The sequence below is a fragment of the Streptopelia decaocto genome (genome assembly GCF_964273445.1).
Source record: "Streptopelia decaocto genome assembly, chromosome: 13".
NCBI lineage: Eukaryota > Metazoa > Chordata > Aves > Columbiformes > Columbidae > Streptopelia > Streptopelia decaocto.
In genome coordinates this window covers 16,715,934-16,740,025 of record NC_138668.1, presented here as the reverse complement: position 1 = coordinate 16,740,025, position 24,092 = coordinate 16,715,934, and positions in this window count along the sequence as shown.

Genomic DNA, 24,092 nt, shown 5'->3' with positions numbered 1-24,092 from the left:
GTCAGCAGAGACTCTCACGATTCTTATAAAGAATACGGACTATTTAACGAGGATGCCTGCCTCAATGCTCCACTGCATTTTCACTTAAAGATCTCAGAATAATAAGACAAACCCATGTGTTAGGTGAACGTCTCCACCAATATCCAACAGACCCGGCTGAGCTGCAGCTGGTCATCCAAACACACTTTGATTGCCATATGGCAGAAACCGAAATTTGCTGTCTTCTGTCAGGGCTGCTGTGCTAAAATAATGTTTAGACTCCCTTCACTGATCATTTGAAAGGAAGAAAAATGCCAGATCCCCGTGCTGAGTGTCCAGGTTCCTCTCTAGTGAACTATTTAATAAAATCTGGAGGGGATGGAGGGTGCGGGTCAGTCAGGGTGCTATTGGAATGAGCGAATCTTGACGAACAGCTCTCAGGACACTCACAAACGGAACACATTTGTTTAACAGGTACTGCCTCACAGATCACAGATGTAATCTGGTGTTGTAACTACAGATTCAGCACAGACACGAAGGTTTACTCCATCAACATGACGCTTATGAAATGTTAGGTAAAAGCACAGGGGAAAAAAATATGCATAGCACATCGCAGTCTCAACCGGCAGTCACGTCTATCACCTCATGACAGCTTCCTTTCCTCCCAGTTCTTAGGACGATATAAAGAGAAGTGAGTGAGACAAGTCCTGGGCTTCATTACTGTATGAAGAAAATGCTTCCCAAGAGCAAGTTGAAGTATTTTGATATAAAGAGCAAAAAGTCATAAACATTTTAAAATGTTTTCAGATTGTTCAAGCCAACTATGTTCATATTTGATGCATTAAAAAAAAACCTTGCTGATCTAGACAGAAAACACTCAGTATTAGGGAAGCAGAATATTTAATAGAAGTGTCAAAGAAAGGACTGAAATTTGATCTCTAAATCACCCACTGCCAGGTTACAGGGAGATTCGCCTGGTGTCTAAGAACCATAGTTGCAACCTCCTCCTTTCAGTTTGGTGTTTATTTCCCTAAAACACAACTGTCATGTGCTTGGGACATCTTAGTCACCGCGGATTTGTGAACACTGCATATGTCAGAAGAAAATACCACTGGTGGGACTACCACAGCCAGCGTGTGAATGTCATTGTTTTGAGCTAACATACACAGTGGGAAATCTTAACCGAACTAGTGGGAATCAGAACTGTGTCAAAAAGCAAGGAATTAATCATTCTTTTCAATGATTTCTATTGTCTAGATAAACTGCCTCATTATCTTTTTTCTTTCTAGATTAATTTCTCTTCTGTTTACTTCCACTTACTGATGCAGCTGGAAAAGCTGCATTAAACAGTGACTTAACTCCCTCACTGGAAAGGGTTTGCTAAAGTAAGGAAACCACAAGCAAAAATCTGTCTGAACAGTTAGCAGGGAATATCTTATGATAAGAGACATCCTTACAACAGGTCTAGTGCCTTTATAAAACAGACACACAGCTGCACAGCGTGTGCCACATAAAGACTGTATAATGATGTTTAGATGAGCTACAATATGGAGCTCTCAAGACAGTTTTGAATTTGTTTCCAATATGAGAAGGGTGAAAGAAGCCAAGAGGAAGAGATGACACAGAACACAGTGGGTTTGCTGTTTAATTCATGAAGTAAATCCTTCTGAGAAAAACACATCACTGTTGAAGAATTCTGTCCTATTCTTACTATTATAACGTCTGTATCTATTGAACTCCGGTATGTACACCTGTAAAATAGAAACGTAACCTTTCTGCGGGTGTAAAAACCTGTAAAAGGCTTCCACGTGATGCTTACAGTTTGGATAACCTCTCAAAACAATTTACATGAAGGGTTTTATAAAATACGTTCTCAAAAGCACTTTCTCACTTGGGAAAAGGAAAAACATTTTTGCAAAATAAAGTAGGATCATTGTGAGGTAACTGAGGTTTTGAAGACTGTTATTAACGACTAGCTCGAGCAAATCCTTGTTCAAAACCAACATCCATGTACATTTCATTAGGCACAGTAACACCGTGAGGACACTGTGGGTCTGGGAGGTGGCCCGAGGTTTTTCCATGGAAGGTGCAGTATGCATGTAGCAATCACAATATCTTTACTTACTGACATGGAACAGCATTTGTGTGCAAGCCACAGGTATTTCTAAAAGCAAAGTGACCAACTGAAAAGCCTAATTACAAAATGTTTCCTAAATCTTTACAATTATATCCAACCAGCCTTATAAAAGAAAGTCTTGGTTTAATTGCACCTCAATAAAAGTCAGGTATTTGTTGGAGTGACGAGTACAGGCCAGAGCAGCATCTTTCAGGTGAGAATGTGTCATCACCTTCCATTCTCAGCAGCTCTGAGGTCCCTGCGCATGCCCCGTAAGAAAAAGTGAGACTGTTTCCTTTTTCTTCTTTCAAAAGAATCCACAATGGCCAGCAAACAAGTGCAGTATTTCGAGTTTCCCATTCATACATATGGCTGAACTCAAGTCATAGCTAAAGAACAGCTTGAAAGAATGGACTGATACTCAAAAATACAGATTCCCAATGTATAGTTCATTCTGAGTGAGAATTCAGTACACTGCAAATTATTTAAGTAGTAACTGTTAATACCCACAAGTGTCCCGGCCCCAATGCCCCAGCACAGAACGAAGTGTCATAGTTGAAGAATTAAGTAATAACTTGGTTTTGAGTCCCTTAACATAATACTTGTCAAAGTGTTCAAGTCATTTTTACAATAATTTGCCACGTTCCTCACCTAAACCATCTCCTCTTGGTGTTTTCTAATACAGACAGACATTGGCTGGACCTTTGCAAAGTTCCCTCCAGCAAGAGAAACATGAGCAGAGAAATCAGGTTAGTGCATGGACAAATTTCTAAAGAGTTCTTGTGACAGCTTGCATCACAGACCTAATTCCATTTTTTTCCCTTCAACTTGTTAAATAAATGCCCTACAAATGCTGGAATACATTCAGGAGGAAAGAGGGAAAGAAAGAAAAAAATTACCATTGTGGTGATTATACAGGGGCAATTGGGTCTCTGACTACCACATAAATAGGTAATGGAAGGAGGCAAGGGTCAGACAGACATTATTGGAAGTAATTTAAAATTTACTACACTACGTAGAATCAGAAAACCTGTCTGATTAAAACAAAGTCGCATATCAAAAAGAAATCTCGATTATAGTATAAACTCAAAGCAATAAATGTTTTATGATATTAATCCTCATACCTCTGAAAACAGAGTTATCTGCGTTTCTTGAGGATGTAATTAATTCACAGATCTTTCTTTTAAATCTAAAACTGTGTAAAGTGTAAATTTAGTTTGGTTCCCAAGGAATGAATCAAAACATCTTTATTTTTATACTTCATTCTCTTGATCTCTTAGATTTGCCCTGAAACACTTCCAGAAAATATTCAGCCTTGGTAAGAGAATTCCATTCACCCTCTGAACTCTGATGAAGTTCATTGGGAAGCTTTGCACTTGATGGGAACACCAAAACTTCTACTGGCCATTCTGTTCAGGTGCATAAGAACGCTTTCTCTTCACTCAGAGCAACTCCATTCATGCTTCGTTCAATCTGACATTTGCCTGTAAAGATAATATACGAACTACTTAAATGTAGCCGCTGGGATTTCAGAAAGATCTTGTCTTTGTACTCCCCAAATACTGCACTCCACAAGAGCTTTCAATTTGCCATCACAGCACTTAAGCATCTTGAAAAGCTTTAACCAAGTCTGTGAATTTGAAGGGCATTGATTAAACTGCATAAAACTACGTAGATGGTTTCATTCAGAATTTAAATAGCTTATTGCATGTGTCTTAATTCACCTTCACTGTAATTTAGAGCAAAGCAAATTAAGATAAACTTAATTATGAGGAAGGTTGCCTATACAGAGATTTAGCATTGTTCAAGCTGCTAAAAATAATTCTGTCTCTGCACAGCCCTTCTCGCAGGATGTGCCTATGTGTTACATTCTCCTCGGTGGCAAAACCACTGTCAGAAATGGCCACGGTCCTCCGACAGCTTTTGCCCGAGCCGGCTGTACTTGTCCCCCGCAATGCAGTTTGTCACACACACAGTTGTGAAATGACCCAAACTGAAAATAACTTTCCGAAGCGAAGCTGCTGCCCAGAGCAGCGTAAGACACCACCTCAGCTCGCTGCTCATCCGCTGCTTTTCCTTCTCCGCACTGACTGATTTTTGTTACGGTTCATTTTAGCCTCCTCCTCCCCTCTTCATGCATGCTGGCGTTTTCTGTGCTTTAATTACTGCAAAGCACTTCTGCGACTTACACTAAAGAGCCTTCTCAGATTTTGGGATTTGATCATAACATCTCTTCTAATGGCAACTTTCTCATTTCACACCATTCACCTATGTGATGTATTTGAGAGCAAGGTAAATGCTATCAATTGGGCTCCTCTGTGTCTAACCACAACCACACCACGAGCTGCTGGGCGAACCACTTCACCCATTTTTACTGCACGTGAGCACTAGAAAAAAATAATTCAGATTATGATGCTCTTAAAACATATCGAAGCATCTGAACAAAGATCACCTGTGGTTGCTGTTAGCATTACAATTCTTTGGTGCTTCCAAAGCCACACAGTTGAGGACTATTTTACATATAAAGGAGTCGCCACATTATCACGTGTAACTGCCAAAAGGTGCTTCAAAGGTGTGTTTAAGCCCATTTTTCTTTGACCTGCAGGGACTTCTAAAATACACACAAATTTCGTTGAAGTTGTATATGACTTTAGCTCACAGCTTCTCCCAGAGAACAAAATCTATAAAAGACATCACGCTTGCCAGATTAAGGGTTCCTGGCTAGAGCTAAAAGAGCTCTAGCTACCGATGGGAAACACAAAGCTAAGCTTCAGTTTCTGCTGGAATAGGTACAGAACTTATCTACATTCACAGTAACCTCTTCAGTATAATCTCTCAATATATTCTAATACACGGGAGGATTCCATGGCATGTGTTTTCATATTTGAAATCCAGTTCATAGCAGGGAAATCATGCAGGTAACTCAAGACGCTGATACTTCTGGTCCATGTGGGATAAACTTCAGGTGTTTGTGTGTTTTATATATTGCCACAGTTGCCTTTGCATCCAAGCTGGAAAGATGTATTTCATATAAAACTTGAGGCAAAGGCAACTCTGGCAATATATAAACAGCACGAATGCCTGAAGTTTACCCCACACATTTTTAGACAACCAGAGCAGACACAAAACTGCTTTATCAAAAGTTACAAGTTTCCATCAAGACTGAGTGTTTTATTTAGGTTTAAATAAATCCCAAGCCTGTTTCTCAAACTCTGCCCTTGCTATGCAGAGGCACATAAGCTGTTTATAGGCTGAATCTGAGCGGTCCTGCTTTAAACCGGGAGTTGGAATGACCTCCAGGGGCCCTTTATGACCCATACTGCTCCACAGTTCCACACGTGGCCATAACTGAGGGATCAGAGGGGAGCTGCTCTGAGATCGTCATCGTTCTGTTACTACCTGTTCAAAACTTCAGGGAAAACACCACCGCTGAACCTCTATCTGCACGGGCCTTTTTTCCACCTTATCGATGCTGCCACATTCACTGTGCCATAGGGATGTGTCAGTGAGGCTGGTTGGTTTGGCTGTGCAAAGGAAGCCTTGTGACTTGTCACACGTAAAGCTGTCAGAGTCCACAAATACAAATATTTACAAATGGAATGAAAAACAACCAATGTTATTACATGACTTTTCTCCTTGTGCCTGCTTAGCATCCAAGGATGAAACAGTATGCCTAGAATACCACCACAAAAGTGAATCCTCAGTGTTTTCCCTATCAAAGTCACCACAATGTTGCATCTATATTCCTTTACGTGTAGGTTTTACAAAGTGGTTATTAAATTTGCCACCCGAGCTGCTGCTCACAGAGAAGGAGTTTTTAATCAAGCCTTTTAAGCAAGGGGATTTAGTCCCCAGCACAATGTGAAGATATATACACAAGAGCTGTGCTCAGAGTGTAATGCAAAAAACAATAAGCTTGTCTGGTCTGAGTTTAGACACAGACACATTTATTGAAGAAGGTTCACTGTATCTTTTTGTTGTTGTTGTGTGGTTTGGATTTGTTTTGCTGTTGTTTGGTTTGGTTTGGGGGCATGTTTTGTTTTATTTTTTGCCTGTGCAGGCATTGTCTCACATCTTTCAGATAATATGTTTCCTTTTCATGAAAACTTTTATGGGAAAATATACCTGATGAAAAATGGACAATAAAAAGTTTGAGGTTTTGACATCTGATAGTATTGGTTCTTCACAAACTGCTGTGCTCAGCAACACTCTGAGAAGTCTGGCTACCACTGATTTTAATTAAGCAAGGTTTTCCAGAGGCTTTACTATCTTTTATTCCCACCTTTGCCTAAATTTCTCCTGATTAAGATGAAGAATGTACAAAACAGTTTTGCCGTAGAGCAGTGAAATCTAACAAAGGAAAACCCACCACCTTATGCCAGTAGAGCTTTTTTGGTAGTAAAAGTCTGATTTATACTCTTAGGAGGGAGGAATTTCAAGTAGAAGATTTCCTTGCGGCTGGAATCTGAAGTCACAATACCAAGGCTGCCGTGTGGCACTGTCCTTCTCTTGTGAAAACAGCTGTAAGGTTTGCAGTGGTTCTGCTGGAGGGCTCTCTTAGTGAAATCAGATCTCAAGCCAGCGGGGAATCTGGGCCCACGTGGCGCTGACGGACTCTGCCTCAGCTGGACAACACGGGCCTCGCTTTTCCTCTCATGTGTTTTACAGCAAAACACATCAATGGCATTAATACTATTGTAAACAAACGGGGTCAGATTCAAACAGCTTGTATCACTCAAGACTGCAATAATTAAAATTCTGTCCATTTAATAGATTATTGCAGTGACATTTTTACAAGAATCAATGTCCTGGCTAAGGTCCTCCTTGTATTATTGACTGCCTTTCTACAAGTCCTGCCATACACCTTGTTTGTCACATATTGATCAGATCCTAATGTCACTTACAGAGAAATAACTTAGTTATAATGAATAATATTTGAAGTTATTGAAATAACTCTGTGTCTACTCAAGCAAGAGCATTCGGAGTCAGGACCACTAGGTTCAGTCAGTGCTTTATTTTCCCTCATTGCTCCTCCTTAGTTAATCTCAGATTTCTGTATTCCAACACTGGAAGCATCAACAATAGTTTACAATGAACATTACCTTACTAAGCGAACATTGAATTATTACACAACTAAATTCACTAATAGTTCTCTCTAAATACTTAACATGAAATAAGCAGCATTGGAAACATTATGTGGCTCAAGTTTTCTAGGGTTTCTCTAATTATTTCTGTCATATACTTCAGTTGACTTGCATTTGATGATCTGTTTCCTAATCAGAAATCTAGACATCTTTATGTGACAAAATAATAACAAGGAGAATACAACATTATTTAATATTAAGTCAGTTCAGTTGAGTTTCAAAACCTTTAAATTTTATTTTTCAAATGAGCTCATTTGCAAGCAATGATACACCAGCTTCTCCTGCTTGTCCCTCAGTTCTGTGTCACCCATCACAGCGAAATCATTAAAAGATCAAAATTTAATTGCACGGAAATTAAGGTCACTGAGAGGCATACAAAAGAAGCCACTCCTTCACGCGGATACGGAAGCTTTTTATTTGTTAGGTTACCATGCCGTTTGAAAAGGTTATCGCTTGCTCACAGAAAAAGTCATCATTTGCATGAAAGCAGGATCTCAGCACGCAGTGTTGATAGCGAGGTTCCCCTGCTGATCCCTGCTGCAAGGCCTGCCACAGGACACCAGGGTAAAACTGTATCTTGGCTGAGAGCTGGCTAACTGCAAACCTGAACATGCTCTTATTTTAGAAGAGTACACAATTCATTAACATCAAGGTTCAGCAAGTAAGAGGAGATTTTGCTGCCCTCCTTGTACTGTAATCCCTCCAGGGCAATCAGTTTTCATCAGGAGAAATGCTGCATTCCACAAGCGTGAGGTTTCCTGCGTGGCTGCCATGTGCTTCAATTACCACTACTGTACATCTAGAACAATTTCACCACAGTACAAATGGGGTGCCAAATACAATCCTTCGTGCTCTTGTGTGTTGCTACATAAGAGACAGTGAAACAAAAGGTCTGATAGTTTGTCTCCCACTGTTCAACATTAACATATTTATAGTCAATTAAATAAAAATACTTTCCAATCATGATACATAAGAAAATAAATCCTACTCGTTAGAAGGCAGAAATGGCAAATATCACACACCATGCTGAGAAATTTGCTCATTTAGATGTGCTGACCTCTCTTTCCTGAGCATGGCAAGTCACTAGAAGTTTTGTGGAAGTTTATAGATCCATGCAAACCATAGTTTTGTCACTCAAGGCTACATCTCAAACCAAAACTCCTTCCTTTTTACCTGACCAGGCAGTAAGGATGAAACAATTGTACATTATATAAAAGATAATCTAACGAAACAGCATGTTACTCAATGAACTTAATTATAAAAATAGGTTCATTTCAGTCACAGGTTTCAGAGATTAAGACAGCTAGAAATTCTCCTTCAATATGGAGTGTCCAAACACCCAAACTGATGTTATCCAAAAGAAAGCTCAGGAGACGCTGCCCTCTCCCCATGCAGAAATGACTGCAGCACAACTCAGGCTGTTTGCCAGTATAGGCCATCATGGAATTGGCAGAGAAGTGGCAGACCCTGACATTTGAAAAGAGCTGAAAACAGAGAATGAGCCTAATGAAGAGGTGGAATGTGGGCAATAAAAATGTACCCACATCACATATGCCAAGTAAATAGAAGAATGGCTGGTCCCTCAAGCTTGGGTCCCAGGAATACAAAAAATTTGCATAGAATCAGCTGGTGTGTGCACTGTGACAGCCAGCCTGAAGCTAGCAGCCAATTCCAAAGGTTACTGACTGCTAAACTTAACCTAAACCAAAGCCAAACCTATCTGGAACAGAACTAGATAAGCATGTGCATGAAGGGGGTAGTTACAGAAGAAAAAGTGCAACATACTCAATACTATTCTATGTCTTTTTACTTCAGATCACAGGACAGAGTCTGAGCAAGTGAAACATCCCTAAGGAAACTCAGCATCCCTGACTTGGGAATTAGAGACTGGTTAAGCTCAGTCACCTCAAAAGGGAGAAAATATAGTAGCAAGACATGAGGGCAAAAAACTCAAACAAACCCAAAACTACACCAGGCACCACTGACCCCTGCCACTGCCCCATCCAAAGTGTTCTGCATGAGGGCAGTTCTCTATGAATCAAGTACAATTTCTGGGGAAGTGCAGTTGTGTCCCTGCATGGGGAGCACAGTGTGCCCTACAAAGGGACAGAGGGCAAACCCCAGCGCAGGGTGTCCTCGTGCTGCATGGGGACTCGCAGGAAGGACGGCCGGGGGTTTGTGCAGTCCAAGAACCTTCTCCAACCTGGAGCTGGAGAAACAATACCTGCTCACATGCCCCAGCATGGAAGGGCAGCAGATGAAGCTCCCAGTCCCCTCACTTCTGTACACAACTTCATGCTCCACCATCAGTTCCCTGCTTCACACCACACCTGGAATATTGTGTCCAGTTGTGGCCCCTCAGTTCCAGCAGGACAGGGAACTGCTGGAGAGAGTCCAGCGCAGCCACCAAGATGCTGAAGGGAGCGGAGCATCTCCCGTGTGAGGAAAGGCTGAGGGAGCTGGGGCTCTGGAGCTGGACAAGAGGAGACTGAGGGGGGACTCATTCCTGGGGATCAATATGGAAAGGGGGAGTGTCAGGAGGATGGAGCCAGGCTCTTCTCGGTGACAACCAGTGACAGGACAAGGGGCAATGGGTGCAAACTGGAACACAGGAGGTTCCACTGAAAGATGAGAAGAAACTTCTCCATGGTGAGGGTGGCAGAGCCTGGCCCAGGCTGCCCAGGGGGTTGTGGAGTCTCCTTCTGTGCAGACATTGCAACCCGCCTGGACACCTTCCTGTGTAACCTCATCTGGGTGTTCCTGCTCCATGGGGGTTGCACTGGATGAGCTTTCCAGGGCCCTTCAACCCCTGACACTCTGGGATTCATTTCCACACCTTCCACCTCAAGGAAAAGGTCCCTTGCGTCTCAGGCAGTAATTTGTCTGAAGCAGGGACTGCCCCTTTGTTCCGCTGACAAACACCACTGTTGTGTCTGATCAAGGCCTCCAGGTGCTGCCCGCACTACAAATAACTAATAAAAATTTAGAATCATTTATTCCCTGGTGACAGATTGTTCTCAGTTTGTGTTGCCAGGATAGATCACTGTTCTCCACTACCAGTTAAGAAAAAATGGAACAAAGGTTTTAAGCATTTTTGCTTCTTTGCATGATAAAGATGGGGGGGCAGCGGGAGGAAGAGGTAAAAGATGGAAAAACAACAGGATATTACAAGGGCTCTGGGAATCTTCTTTTTCACCCTATGCCTACGTAAAGGCTCGATCAACACTAGCCCCTTCACACCTCCGAGAGAGCGTCCCCCTTACTGACCTGATGGCCGCTTTGGTCTCAGAGCTCACTCACCAGCGCTCCCCCAGGAACTGCAATATTTCCCCCACTCTGACCCACGGGTAAACTGGGACCACCTGAACAGGTCTGATTTTTGACCAGACCACACAACTTCCTCAAGGGCCAGTAACAACAGCGATAAGCCATGAAGCCCTCCTTATATCAGAGCCATGTTTGTAGAACTTGGATAAGACATTTTTAAAACAAAAGACAAGTGTTTTGGGGGTTTTTCTTTGGTTGGTTTTAGTTTGCGGGTTTTTGTTTTTCATGCAAGTGCTTCAGGTTCACCTGGCCCTACAGGAACTTATCTTCTCAATTCAGAAATGCACCAAAACTTCATAGCATAGAACTTCTGGCAAAATAATGTGTTATCACCTCTTAGAAAGGAGAATTTTGAATTCACCAGCTGCATGGTTTGGGGGGCTCTTTTTGTTTGTTTGGTTTTTAAACTTGCACGTACACACAAACTCCCAGGAAAGTCACCTTATTGCTACTGAGAATAAGTTTCTTCTCTCGACCATAAAATAAATTAGTGAATTGCCTTTATGCAGGGAGTTCGTATAACACATAATAGTTTTTCTTTGCTGCCCCAATTACATAAAATATTAATAGGAGGGAGGTTATTGTATAACAACATCAACAGTTACATCCAAATTTACATTGTTCCTGTTGATGGCTTTTAGTACTTGGTATTAATTTCACCCATTTCTCTGCAACACGTAAAATTCTTATGTATTAATTCATTCAGATAATCTAAAGTGTCTTCCATAGAGAAGTCTTCATGTGAAAATTATTATTTATGAGGTGTCAAGTGAACAGTACTACAGCTGTAAGGGACTATTCGGTACAGACATGCGACACATTAAATTTTAAGAAACTGACATGCCTTGTTAATTAGAAATGCCAACACTTGACATTTTTATTCCCAAGAACATTGATTTATTACAGACCCACTTGATTTTGGGGAACAAGCTGATGCTAGGAATTCCGAATCACAGTCCACAATGGTGGGTTTCCAGCCACAGTGCAGTACAGTTTCAGAACACTTTATGTAGAGCAAATAGATATAAATGGCATGCACAAAGCCCTGGATATCTAAAACTCTGAGTAAGCAGAGCTGTGTACAAAAACTGATTTCCATCCACCTTCCAATTCCTCATTTCCCACCTGGGACTGTGCAAAGCACTTTTTAAGCAGTCCTTCTAGTAGCTAGAAGAAAACCAATCGTTTCCCATGCAGCAGGCAGAGCTATGCCAGTAACTAGCGCTTGCCTTTTTAATTTTATTCTTGTCAAAATAAAAAATATGAGATAAGAATACAAACAGAATATACACATTCCTGATTTTCAAAATTATTTTTATACCTGGCAGTCCTACCTAAGGAGGGCTGTTGCTGCACAGTGAACAGATTTCCTTCTAAAGCTGTGCAATTCCACCAGAAAGCACTGATCACACAGACTTAGGAGTATTTTTTCCAGAAATCTTAGTATTTCCCCACACCGAGGTACTTAAAACATTGGAGCAAACTGCTTCAAGCATCAATGTACAAAACTGGAAAAGCCCACTGATTTCAACCATTCTACAAATTCATTTTGTTCCCTAACCCAAACACTTATAGCCTCCCAACAAATAAATCATAGTGGTCGATACATTCACAGGCCCACAGTAATAGACATAATACCAACTCACACGTCAGCGTGGAGTTTACGTGAGGAGAGGGCAAGGCACACACAACGTGCCACTGAGCAGAGACCTACACCAGCACGAGGAGGGGACGCGTTCCCTACCCAGGGCAGAATTCAGGTTTCACCAGGGATCCCTCCAGTCTGAATAAAACAAGAGCTGACTTATTCATGTGGCTGTGTCATAGTTTATATGAAACTTCATGTTATTTTTCAATGTGTAACAGCAAGTTTCTGTGTTTGAACTTCTATGTTATTTATGTGGAACACGAATGCTTCTGCAAAACAAACATAGCAAAACCTGCTCATAATGGGTACCAAAGGGAATTCTGCTTTTCAGCTCTTCGTAGCAGCTGGTTGAATAGAGCAGGGTAATTAGATTCCAGCACTCAGAGGTCTGAGATTTACTGACTGTGAGAAGTAGTGCTACCCTGAGTAAAGAAAGAGACATGAATAGCTCTGGCTCAAAGGATACCTTGGACATATCGACGTTGTCTTTATGAGGTATCAGTTTGTTAAGTTCCTCCTGTGCAGGATGAACAAGCAAATCTTCTGCTGGGGTGGGCTTAGCGTGCAAAGAAAGTAATGGAGAGGCCATTTGAAGCATCTGGAGCTTGAACATCATATGGGAAGAGAAGGTTCAAGGGAAAGACGCAGTAAGAAATGCATAGAAAAAAAAAGTGAGAAAAAAAAGACAAAAAAAAGGAAGAGTCTTCCAGAATTAGAAAAACTAGTCTACAGCCTCCTCTTACACCTTCTTTAAATGCAAATTATTGCAGACTATTCTATAAAGAACTGTTGCATTATGGCTGCGTCTACACCATAGGTTTCACCTGTGTGTCTACAAGTGGTTTCGCCCAGATTACATACAATCCATTAATTTACTTTGCTAGTGTTTGCTGTCATTTGAGTGCAGGAGTTGTTAAATGTCCTTCCGTATTTAGAAGGAACATTATCCCACAGTTCCACAGGGGGAAAATAATCCTTGGACATTTGGCACAGAGGGTGTTGCAGTTTATCCCCAGAGACACAGGTGTGGACAGACCAAGTGAGAGCACAGCCGCACGGGAGGGAATCTGTCCAGACTCCACGCCGATCACACAGCCCAGTTGTGTAGCAGACGCACCTTCAGCTTCCTCGCCATGCTTATCTCCCAGCAGTTCACTTGGGAAGAGGTGCAGGAAAATGTTACAAAAATAAAGTTTTGCCAAGAGTCTTTCTGGACATCACTAGTTAATATCAAAAACCGCTGAAAGTAAGTGGAAGATGAAGGCACCAGGAAGAACAAAAGGCACACTTGTCTTTTTTTCCTGTTGATGTTCTGAGACACAATTTCAAAAGGGTTTATCTGGAAGCATACAGACACACGCTAGAGCCTGGGCATAATTATTTAGACTCACTGACTCACAGATGTTACCTTTAACTGGTTTGTCAGTTGTCATGCACCATCTGATAATCATGCTGAAGAGATGAAGTACAAGCAAGACTGCACATGTACTTTCTAACTATAGTGCTGTACATTGCACCGCAGTGACTGTCGGAAATCGAAGGAGCAACTCTTCAGGTAGATTTTTGCACAAGGAAGACGTAAACCAGTAGTGCCACATACTCAATAAGGCCCTGGTCTTCTGGTTTGCCTACTGGGGTTTAAGATCAGAGATCTGCAGAGCTACCATATTTAAGCTAAAGTGCCCAGGGTATGAAGGATTCAATATCAATATTTTGTGGTCAGACTATGAGGGTTGTATCAAAGAAGCTTTAGCAGAAGTCTGTGATTAAGAGACAGTTAATCTAATCTTAACAGTATGGATATTTCAAGTCATGACGTGTTTGTAAAGCTGTAGATGTCACTAATCTAAAGGAGTTCGCAGACACTCTGGAGGAACAGAATCAAAAACGGTTTCGAAATCTGTTTGTTGGAGCATCCTTTCCATGTGCTCTGTGACAAAAAGAATCAAGACTGACAGACTGGAAAACCTCTTGCTTTGCTGCAAAAATATCAGTGCCCCAGTATCTGCTCCATTAAGCCTGCCAGCAGGAGGTAAAGCAGGGAGTCAAAATGATGCATCCTAAGCAGCACTAAACCATACCTCTGGATATTTGTAGTAGATACAGAGTCATTCACTAGTTTATTTTACAGTTGATGTAAATTTCTATAGTGACAAACAACAAGCTGCTTAGGAAGCAGAGCAATGAAGCATTACTGCCTGTGAACAAGGAGACTTGAATACTGCAATATTCTTGGTTCCCTGTAATCATCTGAGCTATTATAAACTTGAACACCATGGACACTTATGGAACTATATTCAGACACATGTTCTAAGCCACTTTCAGGTTAAATACTTCAGATAAAGTGACAAAAGGAAATCCTACATATACAAATAACATTTACAATCAAGACATGCTGGTACTAACATTATTTAGATGTGCAATGACAAAGAGTAGAATTTAAGTGAAGCTTTACAGAAGAAATTCACATATAATCCTAATATAGTTTATTGCTTTTCACCTATTTCCTGAAAGAGGCTCTTGCAATATTCACAGCCATATATTTAACACTGTGGCTATGCCTAGTGACCACAATTAAGGGAGATAAGCATAGTCAGAATAATTAATCTTCACTAATTCCTATAAGGAAAAGAAAAAATTTAAAGAAAGAAACCCTGCACTTTTACCACATTGACCCCTAATATGTGCTAGGAACTATAAAGTAATTACAGTTGTGTAGAATACCTTAAAGAAATACTGGCTGAAATATTTCTAACTTCATTTAAGACAGCAAACACTTTGCTCAGAAAACATGTTAAATGTCACTCCTTGAACACAGGGCTTGAAGGTGACCAAAGGCGCCTTTCAGCTGGGCAGTCATGCTCCCAAGTGCTTTGTGTTTAAGAAACAGAAGTCAAAGTTTCTGAAATGTGGCTGAACTAGACATACCACATGATCACAGTAATTCTTTTAAAAGCTTTGAAATGCACCAAGTGAATCAATTTGGTTTCCTTTTTGTATGACTAGATTTTAACTTCTCCTGTGCCAAAGCAGGGAATGGTTCTGAAAGCTGCATTTTTTCCCCAGAGTGGGGGGCATGGCCGGCTGTTTCCAAAGGTTCCCCTAGATCACTTTATCAACCTATATTTTCAAATCAGCTCTTAAAACGCAGTTTCTTCTTGGGACAATCTCAGATTAAATATGGTCTGTTCTACTTCAGATTGCTTCCCATCTCCACTTTTCCCCCCCTCTAATGTTTAATCACAATGTAAATGCTGTCCTGTTTCCGATATAGCACTGTCAAGAAAGGAAAGCAGAATTTGTAGCCTCAACTTTATTTTACTTTACACTAAGATTTCCCAGTCACCAGTGCTTTCACTTGCTTTGCCTCCAAGGGTATGTACTGAAGGGGGAAATGGCCTTTCTGATGGCATTGGTGACAATCGAGTATTGGCATGCGCTAGAAAAGCATCGTGACACCAAAACGTACCTGAGAGGCTGATTTCCCCATCATTGGTATCCAGCTATTCCTGTTCCAGAGCTTAACCCAAGCTACAACAGTGTCAATCTTTAAGTACAGATATAATTTCTAGATATATTCTACATTTTTATTGCAAATTAAATTCCCAAAAGAGCCCAGGCACTTTGCAAACTATGTGCACTTCAACAGCTTTTGATGTAAGAGGCAAGTAAATACTTATCCGTGGGCAGCAAGAGTTATGGGTAACAGTAATTTAGCTCCAAAAGCTATCAGAAAGAGGTCTCCAACACATGTAACTTCATTAAAATGTAATTCAATGCTACCAGGATGTGAGCCATGGATTTTATAATGTCGTACTTCAGCACTTCCTGACATTTTGTAAACTTAACAACTCTGAAACTTTAGTGTGATTAACATGTTAAATGCATCCACCACAACACATCTTAGCTCAGTTAGGGACAGTTTACATGGTCACACCTGTGCCATAGAAGCATGTCAGGTTTGTAGACATAGAATGATTTAACAAGCTTGCGGTAAGAATTGTACCACGTTTTAATACAGTTACACATTTCTAAGAAATACTTAATCCACTCAGTCTCATCAGATCTCGCTCTGGCTCTCAGTGGACACCAACTCCAAAAAAGAAAAACAACCAGCTGGCTGAAACATGATTGTTCTTTTGTTATGAGCTTTGGCCTTTTTCTGCAGTGAGGTATTCAATATTCAATGAAAAAAATCCCATGCTGTCTCTGTCTCCAACTTACAGATATTATAAACAGTTGAATCATCACAAGGTATCTTTGGATAAAGACAGACTGCATAAAAACTCACAAGCTGTTTTCAAATTTAAGTGACAACAGAAGTCCTTGCAAAATAAGTTAAACAAGCAGATTCTTCTATAGTTGCATGCTTTAAAAATTATAAATAAGAAATCATCCCCTGAATCTCATCTCAGTTCAAGAGAAATTAAAATTCTTTTACCTGAGAGCTCCTTTAGTGCTGTTCTGCCTTGTCGCAATGCCACTGCCTCCTATCGGCTTCTTTTTGCAGGAACCTTCCAGTCATAGGGAGTACAAGCTCCTAGTGATACCAGAAGTAAATCAATTGAATATTTTGTTATTTAAGGTACTGAATTCAAGTTGTATTCTGATAATGTAATTTACACAAACCAAGAAAAACATATCCTGGAGGATACTCAGAATATGCCGCATCAAATTAAAGCTAAAGGCAACCCCCCCCCTTCTGCTTTCTAAATGCAGAATGATTCCATGGTAAAAGTGCACGTTCCTTGCAAGGAAAAAGCTGACACAAGAGACCCAGGTTACCAACAGATTGAGGGAACAGTGAATTAAAGACTTCAAGATGAATCAAGATTCAGAAATGTAATTTGGATGATACAGTATCTTTGGGGTTTTCATGAAAAGGAACATAAGGAACATATGGACAATCACTGTCAGCTGAACATCTAGATATGATGGGATCACTGAATACTCCTGCACCTTTCAATCCTGCTTCATCACACTATGCCCAAGAGGTACCTTCCAAATAATTCCTATTAGAGAATGAACTAATTAACTGAGCAGAAAGACATTCAGAAACTCCTGTCAGTGTAAGTCAATGATTAAATCTGGCACAGGGCTTTTAATGTTTTTAAAAAAATAGGTAACATTTTCAATTAGTGTAGATTAAGTGTAGATTTAGAGATTTCAAAGGTTTTCTAACAGTTTATATGAGCTAGGATCTGGACAACTGTTTCAGGTCTTTAACGAAACATTATTTCATAACAGATGTTAGTCTCCTTTGTTTCTAAATCCAAAGGCAAGGAAGAATACCTTCCAAAACAGTCCTGTTTACAATTTTGCCTCAAGGGAGAAGAGGGGAAAAAAACCCACCAAAACAACGTACTTCAATAAAAAGCAATAAAGAAAAACAGTTTCCTATTCACTGGAGCTAATTATGTTGACTAAAAAAAAAATTTAAAAAATCAGAAATTACTTTCAGTAAAACGCAAATAGTAGCAGAGGGAGATAACTAAAAACCCAAGGGAACTGCCTGCTGTGATTTTGCAATCACAGCTTTCAGAAGCAGAGAGCTGAAAAATAATAAAAAGTACGTTGCTTTCCAATAACACAGAAATAATAAAGTCACAAGCAGCCAGGCAGCAGAGGCAGAAAATGGGTAACCAGAGGAGAGGGACTGAACCAGCTTTTAGTAACACAGTGATAAAAAGGAGATAAAAAAGCAGTAGAAAACACTGATGCAAACAAGTATTTGTAAACACCAGATAAAGAACAGCTGAAGGCAATAACTCAGGCTATAACATGGCTGATAAAGCAGCCCTGCAACATTCTAATCACCTACAGTCCCTGGGCTCCTGTTTTTGTGAGGAGCAAATAACTCATTGTTTTGATAGAGCAGTAAATTTCATGCATAATTCTGAAGTGCTGAAATAAGATGCATCCCTTAGGAAAGCAGACAGTTTCCAAGTAATTGAGAAATGGACATTGAAAACAGGATTACAATGCAGTTTGGATAGAACAACTCCCATATGGAGAGGTTCCTGCAGAGCGGGACGTTCTTATTATTGGACTCCTCTTGCTGCCCAGAAGCAGCATCGCTTCTGCTGTTCACACTGGTAATTTCTGGTCATTCCACCTTGTCGGTAGAGGAAGAGGGGATGCAACGCAGCAAAAAGACAATCAGGTACAGCTTATAGGAAAGATGTGCAGGGTTTATAGAAGTCTTCCACAGTCATCTGCAGGTGCACATAAACTTGGGCAGAGGGTTTCCAGACAGTATGTGAGCATCTTATCTTGCTTCCTCCCTAAAAAGCATGCAAGTCTTAAACAGGTTTTACATCTAACCTGTCTCCCACCCATCCACTTTACCAAACAGGCCCCTCAGAACCCACCGAAAGGGCACATTGATCTAGCTAATAAGAGCATGGCCAAAGCCCAGAATGAAATGTCACTTCAATATTATTAAAAACTGTCCCTAAGCATTTGTCTTCATTGTGTTTAAGTGATCCTGAAGCATAGAGAAATATGTGGATGGACGTTGGGCCAATAACAAATTCAATAACAACAGGATACAGATGGATGACATAAATATGTTGGAAACAAATTAGACACAATAAAATAATTGAACATTAGTCTTTGTATAATTAATTTGTTCTAACTGACATTAATTGCACCTTTCCTCTTGGATTTCTGCAAAGCTATTCTCAATCACGTAGTTTCTAATTTGCCTGAAGCTTTGTGAGGAAGCAGCATGTGCAATAACACAGGGTGATGCTTCCCAGAGCTCCTGCTGTTACACTCTAAACGATTCCTCTTTGCACAGGCTCATCCCTCTTTTCTATACATCTGTATTAGAAGCACAGCCTTTACACTTGCTAAAGGCTTTTGTCATCTACATACTGTACACAACAGATTAAAGCTAGCGTCAGAAAAGAATCAGAATCCATAGCTTTGAGAAGGCATTCTAGTTTTTGCTATGCATAAAAATATCCCTGCATTCTCCCGGTAACAGAAAATACAAGAACGAGTCCCTCTCTGAGCATTCGGCTCTCAGATTGTCCCAGATCCTGACAAACAGCACGCAATTAAACCAACAAGATCAGAAGGAGAACAGCGCAGGAATCAGATTTCTAAACCTCTCTGGAGGGTGCCATATCTGCACACACGGCGACAGGACTATTCCCTTTACTTTGGTGATTATGCTGCAAACTGTTTATAACTCTCTCCTAGACTAATAAAAACCGCACTGGAATAGCTTCGCCCATCAAGAGCCTACAAGTTCTTTGTGCACAAACTTTCCCTTTCATAAACCAGATTCCTGACTGTTGGAAGGTTTATGTGACAGCAATATTTTTTGGTGTGCATCTGGCAAAAGTGCAAACACTGCAGTTGGCAGAAGATTAAGTTTTACCAGCTAGAGCTATGTGATATTTTATTGCAGGTACCGTGGTAAAATTCAGTTTCCGTCACCCCAAAACTCTTTATAAATTGGCAACCATTCTCACCCTTATGAATTCAGCCTTTTGCTTCCTTAGCTGTAATTAATTCTAAGAGAAGTCAAGCAAAACACAATTAGGTGAAACTTTAGGTGAAATTAGGTGAAATTTAGGGACTCATTAGTCTGTAATTCTATGTGATCAAACATAAGATTTTGGTTCTTGACTGTACCTAGTGAAATGGAAGAAAACCCAACAACCCCTCGGTGTGTGTGTGTGTGCAGATTTTAAGTTTTATTAAGTATCAATCACTTATTAGAAGAAGTCCTGAAACGCAGCAGCAAAATTTCCTCATCTTGAATAATTTTGACTGATAGAAAGATCTGGACATGGTGTCTACTGTTGTTCTACAAGGAAGAAAATATTGTTTCATAGTGTGCTGTGTGTGATTAAGTGTTCTTTGTAACCTTGAGTGTTTTTCTGCAAGATTCCTGCCAATTCAGCGTGGCAGCAAGTCTCCTGCAGAAACTGCAAATGGAAAAAGAGCTGTAACCTAGGAAGCCATTCCCCGCTGGTGCTCGCTCGGCTCCAACTGAAGAAAAGTCAGTTAAGAGAACCCACAACAATTCTCAAATTCCAAAGCCAAAGACTGGGCAGGTATCAGGTCTTAACAGGCTGAGCCTCACTCTGCATGTTTGAAGGTAAAAGTGTCCCCCTGCCCCATGGCACAAACCTGCCCCACTTGCTCATCTCTTTGGAAACTGTGTAATTCAAATATTTTCATTGGATACCCACCATTCAATCTGAGTAACAGGTTTTCCCTGCCCCTAATTAACCACAATTTTCTGGTTCAGTTGAATTTACATTTTCCACAGGCCCTTGAGAAGTGAAAATCTGAATATTGCTGTTGCCACAAACCAGTTTGCCTTAGTTACGGTTTAGTTGTGGCTTGCGTTATGTGTGAAGTGACATTAGGATGAGAGGTACGCAACAATTATTCCTAAAGCCACTGGAGCTGGGTTCTGCCACAATATTCAAATCTTCGGCACTATTTCAAGCATATATACAGGTTTTAATAAATTTACACACCTAGTCAAGCATTTAAAGGCACAACTCAAGCTTAAAATCACCAAATATTAAGTGCTCAATGATAATTTAATCTTGTATCTGTAAAACATGCCGTTTCTTTTTGATCATTGTGTCCTTAAAGAGACATGGAGCAAAATAAGCCACATGTCACTTGTTTGATTAGCAATCTACATCATCGGATGCATATGTTTTTCATCCCGTTGTAGAATGTGCAGCTTGACCACAACAATGTTGTGTTTCTACTGGTTTCTTACAGATCTAAACTACATGGGCTGATTTCCAAAGACAGTCTCTTAACTGTGTTCACATCCTTCTGTACAGCGGTGTTATTAAGAGAGTAACAAAAGCAAAACACTAAAGGTACTTGAAATAGTGGCTTGAAATCCCAGAGAAAGTTGTAAGACTAAGGTTGATAGAGGGACAGAATATCTTTTTCTTCTGCCATAGCTGGGGGTGGGGGGCGGGGAATCAAAAAATCAAGATATGAAGTACTAAATTCCCTTTGAAGGGATAACACAGCGGCATCCGAGACTGCATTCTGCATCCGAGACTGCATTCTGCTCTGGTTTCACGTGAGTGTCTGGTGGGGTTTCTCCTCACTATAGAGTGCAGGTCTCCCCCACTCTTACAATGCAAAAGTTAATTTTCAGATCTTTTACCCCTTCAGTCACTTGCAAAGCTTACAACTATGAAAGAAATTTCCCCTAGTATTAGGCCAGCAACACTAAAATTTTAATTGCCTATAAAAAACATTAACCTAACAAATAAACTTCTGGCATTCATTTCCATCTCCTGTGCAAATTTTGTCATAAGGATGGTGCTGAAAAGAAGAAACTATGATTGCTGAGTTGCTAAAAAACGCTTTAATGTTTTCAGGAGGCATAGGCCTGAGTCACTTAAGCATTTAATTCCTATTGATCTTCATGGAACTCAGGTACCTCTATTCCTTTGTGCCTCTGAGACTTGCATTCTTAAGGCCTTTCAATCATAGTGAAAAAATGTACCCTATCACTTGCTAAATAGGTTCACTCTGGGTCATATTTATGTCAGCTTTCATATGGGCAACGCTAGCAAAGAGAACAGCAATCATTTTCATGTAGCTTGGGGCTTGAAACAAGCTCTCACTTATACAAGAGTAAATTCAGGGTAATTCCATTTACTTCATTTGATTGGATCTGGCCTCTTGCCTCTGACACTGCCTGTGGTAAAAAAACCCAAACAACTGTACTGTAACATTTTTTCCCCTCCAAAATAAGATTGCATTTTAAGGGGAATGCTTACTAAGAGGAATGTCAAGGTTTTGCACCACTTACAGAGACTGCTAGCCTCATTATATGGATATTTGAGCACCAGCAACCAAAATTATTTTTTGTAAAATGAGAGGGAGATAGTCATGCACAGATGTAACACTTGCTATAAAATACCTTCCCCTTACACAATTACTTTCCGCTCCTCACCCCCCCAAAAAGAAAATGAAAGTCTAAACACACAAGATGCCTGTAGTTATGTCACCCCATAAACTATATTGGCAAGGGCAGAAAGATCTGTGCTAAGCATTAGTACTCCAGCAGTTAAGAGAAAAAGATAAGTCAGATACCTGAACATCTTTTCTGGCAGAGTAAATGGTTTTTACTTCTCTGTTTGTTCTGCTGGGGCTCCTTCCAGCAGCATCCTGCCAGGCAGGAGCAGGTGTGCAGCTGCTCCCGCGCCAGGCACCGCGTGCCCGAAAAGGGGAGCCAATTTTAAGCACTTGCACACCACCTTCAATCATCCCCTTAGCAGAGTCTTAAGTTTGGCATATCTTTGCATCACTACTCCTGAAAATTTTGGTTTTGCTAATTAAATATACAAATATTCCATAATAACTTACTTACAGTTCCCTGTGATAATTATTCTTTCCACTGAAAATTATGGCAACTGGAATCCTCTGCACCGCAGCACATACTGTGTACGCCAAGAAAGAAATCAAAATGTGTCATCACTGTTGATAGAAGGATAAATATAGTTGAAGTCAGATTAATATTTCCAAGATTACTCATTTCTACTTCAAAAGAGAAGCAAAGATCATGTGCAAAATGACAGCTACCCATCTGGGACTAGAAAAGTCACCATATGGATGAATTTTTGCTAATTATAGATAAAATTTTGAACTAAGGGATTTAAAAGTAGGGATCTGACAGTTCAAAAATATACTTCCTCTCCTCCCTCATTCAGGCAGTGCTTTGGTGCTGGCTAATCAATTAAGAGCATTGGACCACATAGGTTTGTTTCACCTTTAAGGGAACAGTTTTCTCCTACTTCATGTAATGCACAGTCATATTTGCAGCTCAGTTAAAGGACATTTATTACAATTCCTTCTTTTTCAGATCAGACGAACCTCTCTAATCTTTCAGCCCAATGGCTCACATATCAGAGGCCACGAGACTGCCTCACACATTGCTGCTTCACCTACAATATCTCTACTTGAACTACAGCATATACACCTGAGAAGCATCCCAAGTGACTCAAAAGACATTTCAATAACAATTATCACCCAAGGTAAATTCTTCCAAGAGCAATTAATCTACATAAATTATTAAGTATGTATTCCTAACATTGTGCAAGTTAGTTCCTCTTACACTACAACATTTTTTGGTTGTATTTTGTCTGCTGAATTCACTGATTATGTCAAATTGCTGAATTGGTTGCATGTATTTGTAGACCAATCACATTGTTCTCCAGCCTTTGCTTTGATGAGCTAACAGAGCGGGCTCCTTGACCTTGGGAGATGTGTCCTATACTTTGAAGTAGGGCAAAAAGAGCTCCTCTAAACCCTGAAGCTTTTCACCTCCTAGGACATCATAGCTGTACTTTACCCATAGGAACCCAGTCTGAGTTCTGGTTAACACACAAGTCAACACACCATAGGCATTTTTTCATGCTTTGCTTCTCCCGTTCTAGTAAAGACTTGTGTTCTGTTCATGATTAAACAAGCATCTATCGCTGTTATGCACAGCATTAGTCCCTGTACCTGCCCCAGACACACCTGAGTATCTGCCCCTGGAGATCACCAAGTCACCTTTGAGACCCACACTTCAGTGAGACTGAGGATGAAAAGGCAGGTAGAAATGGTAATTGTACCTGACGTATTTAGTTTACTATTTGAAAGGTCGCAATTTCCCCTTGCAGAGCACCCAGGTGCCTCGGAGCTGTTGTTTCCAGGGAAGCAGGTGCCTGCAGGACTGGGGAAGGTGCTTTGAGCAGCTGCTGAGCAGGGACCTGCGTTCCAGCTTCTGCCACTCCCTGCCCTGACAGCTCAAGAGGAAAAACAATGCAAAGAAATAATTGCATCGTAACTTCACATTGCAATGTAAATAAATAATTCCTTTACTGAC